Raw genomic sequence first — 16090 nt, forward strand, 5'->3', positions numbered from 1 at the left:
ATGCTTAAAAAACCAAGCACGTGTACCCAGTAACCAGTATGTTAAAAAGCAGGACCCATTTAATTAGAAAACATCTTTATTTTTGACTGTCCTTTTAATTTGCTTGGTTGGGTTGTTCTTCCTCTGACACCCAATTAGTGTACGAGCATACTCATTACTTTTCTGATAACTCTCAGGTAGTTAAAAAATTTGATATCATCACTTTGGAGCACAAACATACTTTTTTTTTTTTTTCTTTTTTGAGAAGGAGTCTTGCTCTGTCACCCAGGCTAGAGTGCAGTGGCATGATCTCGGCTCATTGCAAGCTCTGCCTCCTGGGTTCATGCCATTCTCCCACCTCAGCCTCCCGAGTAGCTAGGACTACAGGCGCTTGCCACCACGCCTGCCTAATTTTTTTTTTTTTGTATTTTTAGTAGAGATGGGGTTTCACCATGTTAGCAGGATGGTCTCGATCTCCTGACCTCAGGTTATCTGCCCACCTTGGCCTCCCAAAATGCTGGGATTACAGGCGTGAGCCACCGCACCCGTGATTAAGAGTGTTTCTGACATCTCCCTTCCCACCCCCACTTCCTACTCATTTTGGGTTCAAGCTGAGGGAAAGAAGGAGAAAGAATGTAGTACAGAAAACTCTTTCTGGACTAGAACTTCCCTAAGGTGACTTCCCAAGTTTTGTACCTGAAATGTGGTCAAAGTTAACTCTTTCTTAGAGCACCTGCCTGATTTCTTTGGAGATTTCTCCACTGGTCTCCTGCCAGTCTTGTTCCTGGGGCACAGGCTTGTCTTTGCCTGGCCTCCTGAGGATCCCTCATCTTCAGTGCCCATGGGATGGGAGTGCTGTGGCTACCTAGGGGCAGACCTCTACCCTTGTTGCCACAGGCTGTATGAGCTTTCTCAGGAGTGGGTCAGGCACCTGTTCTGTGTGCCCCCAACCATATAGAACCCCCATACTTTCTTCTAACCATCTCACTAGCTTGGGGTCAGAAGATTGCATTGTTCTTGCCACCCTTCAGAGTGGGGTCTGACTTAAAGCATAGCTCTCTACAAATAAATGCTCCTCCAAAAATGTATTCTAAGGCTCATCATTCAATCCTGTTGTATCCTTATCGTGATCATTCACCTAACTAGTTCTAGGCTACCTCCTTTAAATACTCAGCATGGTGATCCATCTCTCATCTTACTTTGGTGTCTGAGAACTAGGATATCTTTTATCTCATTTTATTTTATATTTTATTTATTTTTAATGTTTTGTAGAAATGGAGTCTCACTGTGTTGCGCAGGCTGGTCTCAAACTCCCGGCCTTAAGCTGTCCTCCTGAAAGTGTTAGGATTACACGTGTGAGGCGCCATGCCTGGCCTTAGAATTTCTTGTTTATTCAATCAGATCTTGCAATATTACAGACCACATTATGCAAGAAAAAAATAAAACGAATTAAACATCCAATATAAAAAGTTAAAAGAGATCAACTGAATCAATGCAAAAAAAATTGAAAACAGGTATTGATTAATTTATAAAATAAAAATGATAGAGCTAATAAATAAATCCAAGAATGAATTTATTTGAGATAAATAAATCCAAGAATGAATTTATTTGAGATAAATAAATTCAAGAAGTTTATGGGGGAAAACACAATAAAATTGAGAAATAATTTGGAGATGGTTCAAATCCACTGCTTTAGAAACAAACAAGAGAAAACACCACAGATCCAAAAGAAATTGAATAGAACAGGAAAACTTAACAAAAAATTTAGTCAAAGTAAATTTGACAAAATGTGTGAGATAGATATTTTCTAGGAACTCTAAATGACCAAAATCGGCCCCATAAGAGGTGGGAAGCCTAAGTAGAGCAAAAACAATGGAAGAAATTGAGAAAGTTATAAAAAAGCTACCTCTCCACAAAAGTGCCAGATCCAGATGGTCTCAAAGGTAAATTCTTACAAAAGTTCAAGTAACAGATGATTCTGATACTATTTAAACCCTTCCAGAACCTAGAGAAGTAAGGATGTCTTCCAAATCTTTTTATAAAACCAGCATACCAAAATTTGACAAAGTTAGCACAAAAACACAAAACTTTAGACCAATGTCACAACCACCATAAAGAACCATTTAAATTGATGGTAGAAATTTCCATAGCATATTAAAGGACTAAAACACCACATTCAAGGGGATTCTTCCTCCAAATTAAAGGCCATTCAAAATTATGTCATCTATTAATATAATACATTTTATTAATGTATCACAGGGGGAAAACACCAGAGGATCAACTCAATGGACGCCAAAAGGAATTGTAACTGAATTCAATATTCACCACTAATTTAACACAAACCAACGAACTAACCTTACATAATGGGAATAGATGGTGCACTTCCCACTGTCATCCCTCCCTCCCCCGTTACAAGTATACAAAGGTTTGGGTTGAATCAACCTCCACCCCTTCTCTGAGCCCCAAGTTGGTTAGTGGAGTTCCACTGCCACGGTGAGTAGTTAAAGATGGACAATAGCTCAGCAAGATATTTTCTTTCTTAGTGATTGGTATAAACAATCACTAAGACTGTTGTAAACAAAGAGTCTTAGGATGTTCTAATCAGAGTAAATACCAGGATTTTTTTTTTTTTTTTTTTTTGCCTTCAAAGCTTTGAAGAAGAGAAGCCTTATTTTTTTTCTGGGTTATATGGTGTGCAAACGTTAGGTCTGGAACAGGGCAGCCATTGTCGTTTTCTAAGAGGAAAGCCAGCCAGACAACAGAGCCAGCATGCAGAAGAGGCCGGAGCTCGGAGAGTCACAGGGACATGAAACTGGAGCCCCAGTCAAGCTGCACCTGAAACTTAACTACCACTGGGCTATTTTTATGCAAGCTAATAAATCATCTTTATTTTGTAAGCCAATTTGAGTTGGTTTTCTGTTACGTGCAACTAAAAACAGGCTAACTGATTCATACTGGTATTTTCTTAGCACCGTTTAAAAAGTTTAGCTCAAATCAAAACCATGGTGGAAGGCGAGAAGCATCCTCATTAAATTCAGGGCATGCAAGATGAGAACAGCATCTGCAAAGGATGGCTGGGAAAAATCCTAGATTTCTTGAGTCTGAGGTCAAAGAGGGGTGGAATAAAGGTGAAGATAAAAGGGCTGATAGCCCTGGGGACTCTGAAATGAAGAGAACAGAGAAGACAGATGCCCTGTGGTGATTTGCTCAAAATCAGTTCAGGGGGAAGGGAGCCAGCTACTTTCCCTTAGAACAGTGGTTTTCAACTCTAGGTGATTTTCCCTCCCAAGAGACATTTGGGAATGTCTAGAGACATTTATGGTTTCACAACTTGGGGGCAGTGTTATTGGCATCTAGTGGGTAGCAGCCAAGGATGCTTCTAAATATCCCTCAATGTACAGGACAGCCCCCGACAATAAGAAATTATCTGGCCCAAGATGTCAGTCATGTTGAGGTTGAGAAGCCTCACCTTTATCCTCTCAGTTTTGCTGGTTTATGTTCACAGTTCCTTCTGTGGCCTCGTGGGTAACCTCACTGTGGAGTTTACATTGTTCTCACAGCACAAGTCAATGAGATTAGACAAGAGACAAAAATATTGAAAAGGAGGGAGGTCCAGTGTTGTGATTCACAAATAATGTGACCATATACTTGCTGATTCCAAGAGCAGGCTGAGAAACTGTCAGTAGAAACAATAGAAGAATTCAGTGAGGTGGTGGATTTCAACATTAACAGTCAAGACCAACAGTTTTGCTGTATGCTAAAAATAGCCAGTTAGACAATATTATGGAAAATCTAAAAAAGTGTACAAAATGTAGGTAGCTTGAGCTGATCATTACCCTTATGAAGATCATTACCCCTTTTACTCTCTTTTGAGAGGCATACAGAAAAGACTGCTTCAAACTCTCTGGACCTGGCTCTAGAGAGGAATATTCAACCTAACAGAGGTGAGTGTGGTCTCAAATTTAACTGAGAAATGAAATTCTGATTAAAATTTCACAGGATTTTTCTCCTTTTGGAATCTGATGAAATAAAACCTAAGTTCATCTGGACAAAAAACTATAAAAAATAACTGAGCAAATTCTGAGGGAAAAAACTACTGACATGGGACCAGCCTGATAAGATACCAAAACATCTGAAACTCAGCAATAAAGCAGTTTAATACTGGAGAAGAAACACACAGGTGGATGAAAGCAATAGAGATTCCAGAAATAGACCCAAGTACATGGAAGAATTTCATTCACAGTAAAGGTATAATTTTCTGAAACAATTCTCTAGCCATCTGGTAAAATGAAAGCCTTCTCAGCCCTCATATCTGAAGCTTATATGTCCAACAAAGGATTCATTTTCAGAATATATAAATAACTCATACGAATCAATCAGAAAAAAAGACAATGAAAAAACGACTGTAACACTGGGACAGCCACCTCACAAATAAGGCAATCCAGATGGCCAATAAGCATTGGAAAAGGACCTCACCCTGTTTAGTCAAGGAGCTACAAATCAAAACCACAGCTGAGATCCTTTACGCATCCACCAGAATGGCTAAAAGTTAAGGACTGAGGATATAAAGTGTTGTTGAAGATGTGGAGCAACTGGAACTTTTCTACATTGGTGTAAGTGTACATTTGTACAACCACCTGAACAGACCCACAGTTCAGACCTCCCCGCAAATTAGGGAGGGTCCCCAGTAATCTTTCATTTTACAGTTCGACATTTTGTCTCTTCTTCTTCTTCTTCTTTTCCCTTCTTCTTTCTTTCTTTCTTCTTTCTTTTCTTCTTCTTCTTCTTCTTTCTCTTCTCCTCTTCTCTTTCTCTTCTCTTCTTTCTTTCTTTTTAGATCTTGTCCCGTTTCTGTCGCCCCGGCTGGAGATCCGGTTCACCGTGGTGCCTCTGTTCTCCTGGCGCTTATTTCCTGTCTTCAGTCCTGAGTAGCTGACTACAGGCGAGCAGCCAACGCCACGGGTCTTAGATGTTTTATCTATCGAGGCGCCCGGCTCTAGACCCGCCAGTAACTTTTAATATGCAAATACCAGACATTAGAAACTGGGTCCACCCAAACATGGGGATTCCACCATCTTCTTCCTTGCCACCACATGTGCCTGGTAGTATGGCCACCCCCAGATATCCCCAGGTGTGTAGAACATCACGGAGCCCTGCATTTGCATATTACAAGGCTAGAGTGGGAGGGCCAGTTTTTTCACAGGCTATGAGAACGACATGCCTACTCGCAACCAATCCCCTGAACTCCCAGTAAATTGTGACACCCATCTCCCTCCAGCCTCCCTATATAAACTGGCTAGTATCTGTGGCACATGGGGTCTCCTTCCTCGGCTTTGGCGCCCCCTCCCTCTGTCTCTGCACAGGGGAGCTTCTTCCTTCTTTCTTCTCCCTTCTTTCTTTCTGTAAACTCTCTGCTCCTTAAAACCACTCCACGTGTGTGGGAGTCGTTTTTTCCAATTCAACTCAAAACGAAGAACCTTGGTGTTGCTCCACTCATCAAAGCTGTATCACTACTTTCCAAACTACTTGGAACACAAAATTTAAACAAAGTGTACACACACGATGACACAGAAAGTCCACTGCTAGATGTATATAACCAACTTACTCGAATGATACATTAATTTTGTTGTATTTGGACGATGGAATATACAGCCATGGAATGAATGAACATGTCTGTATGAACATGGATGAATGATCCAGCTATGAAAACAACTATGAATGAATGGACATGGCTGTATGAACATAATGAATGATCCAGCTATGAAAACAACTACGGATGAATGGACACATGGCTGTATGAACATGAATGAATGATCCAGCTATGAAAACAACTATGAATGAATGGACATGGCTGTATGAACATGAATGAATGATCCAGCTATGAAAACAACTATGGATGAATGGACATGGCTGTATGAGCATGAATGAATGATCTAGCTATGAAAATAGCTATGAATGAATGAACATGGCTGTATGAGCATGAGTGAATGATCTAGCTATGAAAATAGCTATGAATGAATGGACACGGTTGTATGAACATGAATGAATGATCCAGCTATGAAAACAGCTATGAATGAATGAACTCCAGCTATGACAACATACACAGCCACATATGACAACACACATGGCAAGCGTGATGTTGAGCAAAAGAATACATCTGGAATGATTGTGTTTGCAGAGTGTTAAAGCACAGACTGAGCTAATCGATGGGGACAGAGGTCAGGTGACCTTTGGGGAGAAGGAGGGCTGTGCCTGGGAAGAAGCATGGCTGGGGAGGAGGGGGGCTTCTGGGTTTTTGACAATGTTCTTTTATTTTGCGATGTGGGTATGTTCCCCTAGTGAAAATCCATCTTATATTTGTGTGCTTTTCTGTATGGATACTATTCATCAATAGATAGTTTAAAAAGAAATACAGAGGCTGGGCATGGTGGCTCACGCCTGTAATTCCAGCACTTTGGGAGGCCGAGGTGGGTGGATCACCTGAGGTCAGGAGTTCAAGACCAGCCTGGCCAACATGGTGAAACCTCATCTCTACTAAAAAATAAAAAAATTAGCTGGGCGTGGTGGTGTGCGCCTGTAGTCCCAGCTACTAGGGAGACTGAGGTGGGAGAATCGCTTGAACCCGGGGGGTTGCAGTGAGCCGAGATGGCACCATTGCACTCTAGCTTGGGGGACACAGCGAGATTCCGTCTCAAAAAAAAAAAAAAAAAAGAAAAAAGAAAAAAAAAGAAATACAGAAATATATAGTATAGTGAACAAGCGAATGGAAGATTCTGTATCATGTTGAAGGTCATTTACGCAGCGTGGGTGATTCCCAGTCTTCTCACCTAATACATAGAGTGAATAATGCCAAACCTGAATGGGTTTTATGAAAATTAAATGAGACAATGGATATGGAAGTGTTTTGTAATCGGTGAAGGCTGTCGTCCTGACGAGTTTTACCCTTACCCCACGTTCCCACTGCTGAGAAGGGCACACGTGCAATTATGATGACCAGTGGCGTCTGGGGCCTCTGTGCTCTCTTGTTCAATTGCTTTTTATCATTTAAATCTGTTCCGGCTTTACTCTCTTCACCACTTCCACAGCCCCACTCCCAAGATGAGTTCTTTCCTTAAACAATGGAAGATAGATGGGCTTTGTGTTTCTTGAGCTGATTAGAATCATGTCCTCTCTGTGAGAGTCCATCCATGTGGAAACGGTGCTTCTGAACGCCAGCCTCAGAGTCTAGCCTCGTGCACTGGAATTGCAGCCTGTGATGTCTAAACTTTCCTGTTCCTTTCTGGCAGCACTTCACAGACGCTGCAGATGCCCCTGCAGAGCCCTGAATGCTTTCTATCCGGGCACCAGCTGAGCCCCTCTGAATGCTGCCTGAGTGCTGTGGGTGCAACCGCAGCCGTGCGTCATGCTGAGCGTGGTGGGCGTTCATCAGCCACCATCGCGGCAACAACAGCTTCCGCTCATCACGTGCATTCTCTCAGTGGGTCCTCACAACAGGCCGGGGGCAGTAGATACCACAATCCCCATTCCACAGGTGGGAAAGCTAAATGGAAGATCAGAGGCAGGAAGTGTCTGAGCCACAGTCACAGAGTCACACATTGCAGAGACGGGATGTGAACGTGAGTTTGTTTGACTCTAGGGCACATGCTGGTTCATTTATTCAATAAACGTTTATTAAACATCTGCTATGTGCCAGGCGCTTGGATTCGTTGGTGAAAAGGCTTCCTGCCTCATGAGCTTACATTCTATTGGAGGAGATGGACAACAATGGCTAAACATAATACATAAATAAATCATGTCATATACTAGAATGCCAGGTGCTTAGGAGAAAAAAGAGAGTTGGACAGCGCAAAGGGGTATGAGAAGTGGCGAGAGGCTGGGGGCGGGAGTGTCTTGACTTGCAAGTGAAGTTGGCCAAGGGAGATGTCTTTGAGAAGGTGACCTTTGACCCGCCCGCCTTAGCCTCCCAAAGTGGTGGGATTACAGGCGTCAGTCACTGCTCCCAGCGTTCAAGACCAGTCTGGCCAACATGGTGAAACCCCATCTCTACTAAAAATATAAAAATTAGCCAGGCATGGTGGTGGGTGCCTGTAATCCCAGCTACTCGGGAGGCTGAGGCAGGAGAATGGCTTGCACCTGGGAGGCAGAGGGTGTAGTGAGCTGAGATCTCACCATTGCACTCCAGCCTGGGCGACAGAAGAAGACCCTTTCTCTCAAAAAAAAAAAAAGGGTTCATTTGAACACAGTCTTGAGGAAGGCAAGAGGGGGTTAGCTGTGTGGATATCTGGGAGAGGAGTGAGCCAGATTGAAGGAAAACTCCACATCCAGTCCCTGCATAGGAGAGACTGGCGTAGCTGGTGCAGGAGAAAGGGAGGCGGCAGTGGCAGTAGCAAGGGTCAGAGAGGTGGCTGAGCACCAGGTCATGGAGTCTTGAAGTCTATTGTAAAGACCCTGGCTTTCTCGCTGAGCGAAGTGGCGTCCTAGGAGGGTCAGAGCAAAGGAGCACACTGCCTGATTTTTGTTCCAAAGGCTGTGTGGAGACTGGACTATGATGCAGCAAAGGCACGTGCATGGAGACCAGTAGGAGGCAAGAGGTGATGGCTGGGACTGCAGCAATCGAAATGTAGCAGCGAGACATGCGCGGGTCCTGGATTTTTTTTTTTTTTTTTTTTTTTTTTTTTTTTGAGATGGAGTCTCACTCTATAACCCAGGCTGGAGTGCAGTGATGCAATCTCAGCTCGCTGCAACCTCCACCTCCCTAGTTCAAATAATTCTCCGGTCTCAGCTTCCCGAGTCGCTGGCATTACAGGTGCCTGCCACCACACCCGGCTAATTTTTGTATTTTTACTACAGACAGGGTTACACCATGTTGGCCAGGCTGGTCTCGAACTTCTGACCTCAGATGATCTGCCCGCCTTGGCCTCCCAAAGTGCTGGGATTACAGGTGTGAGCCACCGCACCCGGCCTTCTGGATGTACTTTGAAGATACAATTGATGAGATTTGCTGAGAGAGTCTGGGGTCTAAGAGAAAGAAGGAGAAAGAAGATGACTCTAAGTTTTTGGCTGGGGCATCCGGAAGGCTGGAGATGAAGAAGGGTGTGGGAGGAATGGGCTTGGGGAGTGGGATGTCAGCACAGTTTTGGATCTGCTGGGTGTGAGGTGATTCTCAGGCCTCTGAGTAGAGATGTTAGGTAGGCAGTTGGATGCAGGAATTTGGAATTTGGGAGAAGTGTGGTGTGAGACCTTATTTGGATTCAGGTTTTCTCTGTAAATAAAAGAGGGAGCTGTAAAGTCAGGTGCTTCCCGGGGATCTTAAGGGAGCCTGAAGCTGTGGCCCTCGGGGAGAGCCTGATAGTCCTGACAGCCTGTGAGCTGGGCCTGAAACAGTCACTCCCAAGCACACACACTGGGGCCCAGGAATCATCGGCAGGTGCCAGGCCTATCCCGGGGCTCCTGCACCTCTTACAGTCATGACAAGCATCTTGCTCTTCTTATTACCAGCCTGCTCTCACTCTTATCCTATTTCTGTCAGCTCCTGGTGCTGATTTTGAGACCCAACAGTGGTTCTAGCCTCTCCTTCAGTCCCCACACTGGGTCCCTTGGTCATCTCTTGTGTCTTTGGGAGAGGCACGCTTGACATCCAACTCAATTGTCTCTTCACCCAACAGAAGTTGGACTAAGGACAGAGGTACTTCCTCCCATCCCCACACTCCAGGAGGGCTTGTGCCAGCTTGGCCGACTGAGACACAGATGCTAATTGGAGAGTCCAGTCCGTGAAGGCCTAGGTCACCAGCCTGGCCCTGCCAGAGATGGCTGGGATACTGAATATGGCCAATGGAACTGGAGAGATCCATAGGCATCTAGTGTCTGACTCTCCCTGGCAGGGAGAGAGGCGTGGAGTTACCTCCACGTTCAGAGTGCCTTGCTGGTAAGGGTTGGGTGGAGGCTGAAGGGGATAGAGGGAGATTACAAATGGTGACCAAGTCAGAAGAGAAGTACATCCACAGTGGAGTGTCCCATGAAGGTGGCCTGAAGTGTCCTCTGTGTCTAGGGGATCTCTAGTGACATTGGTGGGTAGGTAGGGGGTCTTCGTCTAGAAGGATGGGACAGAGCTGTGCACTGAAGCCTGTGGGTTCTAATCTCAAGGCCACAGCTGGGGTCTGCCATCCTCTTTCAGATGGGCTGTTTTTCTTACTTTAATTGTGAATATAAACAAATATCTATGGAAGCTATGAGATGGAAGATAATAAGGGAACAGAGTGGGGTTGTCACTGACACTTCCGCCCTCTGGCATGTGGGATTGTGAAATGTTGGGGGACAAGGACTTCTGGGTTTTTACAATGTTTACACCTGTCTCCTCCACGACAAGAAATGGGTTTCACGGAATTGTCCACGTTCTCATCCAGGCCCAATGGGGTCAGAAGTAGATTCAAGGAGTCAAATGGGCAGATACATGACTGGGATTAGGGTTCAGTTGTGCCCACAAGATGTCAGCTGAAGGTCAGAAACGGGAATGGGGGCCAAGCTCAGTCAACGAGTGCCTCCGGCTGCATCTTGGCGTGGGGACGGGCTAGGGCTTCGTGGGGGTCAGGATCAGGACAAATCTACTTCCAGGGGACACTCTTGTCCTATGTGTAGCTAAGAGGCCTGCTCCTGGATTCAGCCAGTCTCCTGCCTCCTTTGGTCTGTCTCCTGATTCACTTTTTTTTTTTTTTTTTTTTTGGAGAGAAAGTCTCACTCTGTCACCCAGGCTGGAATGCAGTGGCAAAATCTCGGCTCACTGCAAGCTCCACCTCCTGGGTTCATGCCATTCTCCCGGCTCAGCCTCCCAAGTAGCTGGGACTACAGGCACCCGCCACTATGCCTGGCTGATTTTGTTTATGTATTTTTAGTAGAGACGGGGTTTCACCGTGTTAGCCAGGATGGTTTCGATCTCCTGACCTCGTGATCCACCCACCTCGGCCTCCCATAGTGCTGGGATTACAGGCGTAAGTCACCACGTCCAGCCTGTCTCCTGATTCACTTCTAAGCAAACCAAACCTGTCAAGACTTGAAAGCAAGTGATCCTTCCTGCTAGACAGATCCTTATCCAACAGGCTCCAGCCTCCTGGAGGAAAGCTGGGCCCTGGCTAGAAATTAACCTGCTCCGGGATCCTTTCCAGTCCCACATGGTTCTGCCTGCCCTCTCTGTGACCAGTACTGTGCTAGGCACTTTTGTGAGTTCTCTAGATCTTGAGAACAATTGCATGGGGGAAAGGATTATCATCCCCATTTTACGTGCAAGGAAAACTGAGGCTCAGTTGCTATTTGTACACCGGGGCCTATGTGTCTTTCTGGCTGTGGAGTCATTTTACCCCTTTTGCTTCTGGACGATGCTCAATCCCACCAGGATTCCCCAAAGCACAGAGAAGCAAACCTGGGTGATCAAGGCACCATTTCATCTTTTACCTGAGTGCTCACAGTCAGGGGTGATCAGCATTGATCTTGTCTCTGCTCAGCCTGGGCCAGCCTTAAGGCCCTTTCCTCAAAGGGGATTCCGTATTGAGAAAAGACACGGCAGAGCAGGTTTTCCGCTGCTGCAGAAAGACCGCAGGCAGATCCCTGGAGGGAAGTTTGGAAAGGGGCCAGGGAGCAAGGCTTTGTTGGTCTCTGGAGGGCAGGGGGCAACCCTTCATCAAAGCAGCCAAATCGTTGTCTCTTGGGGCAGTGGTGCCCAGCACTATCCCACGGCTGGCTACGACAGTGGGCTTCTGGGGATGTTGGCTGAAGGCAGGGAGCAGTTGGGGTTCATGCGCTGGGTCCAATGTGCTCATCTCTGCAGAACAAACAGGGGAGGACTGACTGCCTGTGCTTCCTTCTCCGTCTCAGCATCGCCTTGGCCCAGTGGCTAGGGGAGGGGCTGTGGGCTGCCTGACCCGTGACCGGGGCAATTAGACCCTTTTGCAGCACGAGTCAGACTGTAGAAGTGTCTTGCTCTCAGGGAATTCTCCTTGCCATCTCCTCCCTCAGCATGGCCTCTTCTGTCGCTCAAGTTTCCAGGCCCCTCCCCTTTTTGAAACCCGTGCCTCATATTCTTTCACCCAAAGACCCACACCTTGCTTGGCTGAACCTACTATACTTCCCTGTGGGCAGGAGACAGGCAGGGAGCTGGGTCTTGCACACTGGGTATCGTACAGAACCAAGAGGCCGTTCATTGTTGCTCACTTTGCCACTGACTACCAGCTCCTGTCAGGGACTGACGAATGAACGTGGGTACCCTGGGTGACAGAGATGGCTGGAGATCCCTGCACACGGCCCCGCACACACGGCCGGCCTGTGTATTCCTCGCCTTGGGATCAGACGAATCAGATGGCCACTGATGGAGCCATTACTCAGTCATTTAGTTGTGCTGGGAGGGGGAATGTGAGTTTCACCCCTAGGACAATTAGGACCCCTCCCTAGGGCCTGCAGTATTAGGTGGAGGAGTGTGGAGTGGACAGATGAGTCCCATTAGGTGGTGATGACAATAACAGCCCATTGGCTCCAATCAGATCGGAGGCACACCTGTTCCTCCCCAGGGCTGGGCTTGGGCGGACACCACTCACAGCCAGCCCTACTGTGGTTAGGCGTGAAGCCAGACCTCACGTGAGGTCCATTTGGGCTTTCTGAGCTCGGGTGGACCAGCCACAGAGAAAGAGAGCCCGGATGCTCTCTTGGCAGCCTGCTGCCTTTGTTTTAAACTAAAAAATCTGCGTCAAGCACAGCACTTGGTATGCAGACAATTCCCTGGGAAGAGATTCTTTTACGTGTGTGCAGTAATATATTCTCCATCCCGGGGCCTGTTATTGTACAATAAAACAAGAAGGCTGGGAATCAATACAGAAATGTGAAAAAAAATGCTCTGAATCATTTTCATAACCAGCAAATGTGGTTTTCAGCTGAGAAACATTTTCTTTTCTATTCTGAAATGGTGGGAGCAATTTTCAGGCCTGGGCACTGGGATTGAAGTTCTGCTGCTTAAAGGTAAATATCACCCAGAGGAGAGACCACACCATACTGGGCTGGGAGGAGCTGAACTTGGCTATCATAATCACAATACGCACTTTAAAAGCATCTGTCAGGTGCCAGCTCTGTGCTGGACACTTTCATACTTGAAAGGTGATATGTTTGGACAAGTCAAAACAGGGTTCATCTGCTCCAGCCCCCCATCAGGGAGGAATTCCCTCCGTAGCACTCCCCACAATAGACCTAGAGGCTTTCCTTAAGTGCTTGCAGTGAGAGTAACTCTAACTCTAAACAGCTCATGCTGTTTTCTGTTAATAGCTCCAAGTATTAAAAAATGCTTCTGACTTCTTGTCTCAGTGGAGTGGGCACGTGCTGAAGTCACCCTGCTCCGCTTCAATCGCATGCAAATAATACAAACGTAGATGTCATGCAAGTACAAATATCATTTGGTCTTGTTTTTGATAGGATTGGCCATATTAAAAAACAGAATAATTTCTATAGACTAGAAATGAAACAGAGATACTGATGTGCGGGGGCTGAAACTCTGAGATCCTCAGTGTACCAAGACTGGAAACAGCCTGTGAGCCAGGAATTCATTCACAAATAAATGGGAAAATGTGACTTCTGGTCAAGGAAAAAACCCACCAAGAGAAACTTACCCTGAGATGACCCAGGTCTTGGATTTAGCCAGGCAAAGGCTTTAAAGCAGCTTTATAAATATGTTCAAAGGCTTAAAGGAAAATAGTCTTAATGAATCAATAGGGAATCTCAGCAGAGAATGGAACCAAATGGAAACTCTAGAATTGAAAACTATAATAACCGAAATTTTTTAAAAAAATGTACCGGATGGGCTTCATAGTAGATTAGAGAGGACAGAGAATGAATAAATAAATTTGAAGATGGGTCACTAGAAATGATCCAATCACAGCAGAGCAGACAGGAAAAAGATGAAGAAAATGAACAAAGCTTCAGAAATTCATGAGATAAGGTCAAACAATCTGACATATATGCAATAGAAGTTGCAGAAGGAGAATATAGGTCTGAAATAGCAGATTGTACATGTCAGAATATTATATTATATACATATAATATAGGTCTGAATAATGAGTGAAAATGGGTCGGAAATAATATTTAAAGAAATAAAGAGATGAAAATTGGATAAAATAAATATAGACTCACAGATACAAAAAGTTCAGAGAATTTCAAGAAAGATGAATTTATACCCACCCATATCATACTCAAGCTGATGAAAACAAAGAGAAAATCTTGAAGGGAGCCAGAGGAAAAAAAAAGGCACATTTTATGTAGGATAACAATGATAAGAACTACCACTAACTTCTCAGAAACAGTGCCAAAAGACAAAGGAATAACATCTTTGAAGTGATTAAAGAGGGAAAAAAATCCTGTTAGCCTAGCATGTTTTACTGTTTGTATTCAGTAAAAACATACTTCAAAAATGAAGGTGAAATAGAGTCATTTTCAGACAAATGGAAACTAAGAGAATGTGTGGGCAGTACACCTGCGCAGCAAGAACTGCCAAAGGATGTCCTCCAGGTTGAAGAGAAATGCAACCTGATGGAAACTTGCTATCCCCAGGAAGGAAAGAGCAAAACTGCTTTTCTATTGTATTTTTTAAAAAAGAAAATTGACAGTTTCAATCAATAATAATAATAATTCAAGCCATGATTTAAAACATCTGTGGAAAGCAAAAGATAGGCAACGATAGCAGAAAGAATGGAGGGTGTTCATATAACGATATAATTATACCGTTATAAGATTATTTTATTTGTAAACTGGGAAATAGTAAAGGGGAAGTGTGAAGGATCCTGTGGGAAATGAAACAGAATTGACTAAGGGTGTGCATGATGAGCCTGAGTGTATGGTAAAACAACTAATAAAAGGGGCTGGAGCTAAAAAGCCAATAGAGAAGAGAAAATGAAATTTTAAGAAATACTTCATTAACCTAAAAGAAGCTGGTGAAGGGGTAAATGAAGAGCAAAGAACAACAGGAAAAAACAAAAAACAAATGGTCAACTTAAATCCAGCCACATCGATAACTACATTAAGTGTGAACAGACGAAACAGCAAGATTGCAGGATAGCAAATCAAATTTTAAAAATCCACTGTAGGCTGGGTGCGTTGGCTCACTCCTCTAATCCCAGCACTTAGGGAGACAGAGGTGGGTGAATCACAAGGTCAAGAGTTTAAGACCAGCCTGACCAACATGGTGAAATCCCGTGTCTACTAAAAATACAAAAATTAGCCGGGTGTGGTGGCATGTGTCTGTAATCCCAGCTACTCAGGAGGCTGAGGCAGAAGAATCACTTGAAGCTGGGAGGTGGAGGTTGCAGTGAACCAAGATCGTGCCACTGCACTCCAGTCTGGGCCACAGAATGAGATTCTATCTCAAAAAAAAAAAAAAAAAATTATATTGTATACTGGCATCAAGAATTGGAAAGCGGAAATTTTAAAATACCACTTCAATAGAGTCAATGAAGATAAAATACTTAGGAAGAAACTTAATAAAAGATGTACAAGACCTGTACAATGCTGATTTCAAAGCTTTAAATAGACGGAGAGACACATATGTTTGTGTATAGGAAGCCCCATTTTATTAAGGTGTTCATTCTCCATATTTATTTATAGATCCTGTGCAATCTTAAGCATCATCCCAGTAGGAGATGAAAAAGCCGGTTTAAAAATCTATGTGGACATGTAAAGCATCCAGATGAGGTAAGACAGTTTTGCAAAAACAAGCACAGTATGAATTGCTTAACAATGGGAGGCATTCTGCAAAATGTGTTGTGAGGTGATTTTGTTGTTGCGTGAGCATCATAGAGTGAACTTACATAAACCTGGATGGTATTGCTTACTACACATTTGGGCTATAGGGGACAGCGTGTTGCTCCCAGACTACAGACCTGTACAGCATGTTACTATAACTGAATGCTATGGGCAGTTGTAACACAATGGTGAGTATCTGTGCATCTAAACACAGAAATGGTATAGTGAAAATGTGGAATAAAGATGAGAAATGGTGCACCCGTGCAGGGCATTCATCATGAACAGAGCTTGCAGGACTGGAAGTTGTTCTGGGTGAATCACTGAGTGAGTGGTGACGGAACGTGAA

General features: G+C 44.4%; 1 protein-coding gene across 1 annotated transcript in view; it reads left to right on the top strand.

The window, feature by feature from the left end:
• WSCD1 (WSC domain containing 1) overlaps window positions 1-16090 on the top strand; it is a 249732-nt gene that overhangs the window by 13451 nt on the left and 220191 nt on the right. Inside the window, exon 2 of the mRNA XM_031657316.1 lies at window positions 15607-15693. The gene's annotated coding sequence lies outside the window, so the exon portion shown is untranslated. The remainder of the gene's footprint in view (window positions 1-15606; window positions 15694-16090) is intronic.

The sequence above is a fragment of the Papio anubis genome, chromosome 17, assembly GCF_008728515.1.
Source record: "Papio anubis isolate 15944 chromosome 17, Panubis1.0, whole genome shotgun sequence".
Lineage (NCBI taxonomy): Eukaryota > Metazoa > Chordata > Mammalia > Primates > Cercopithecidae > Papio > Papio anubis.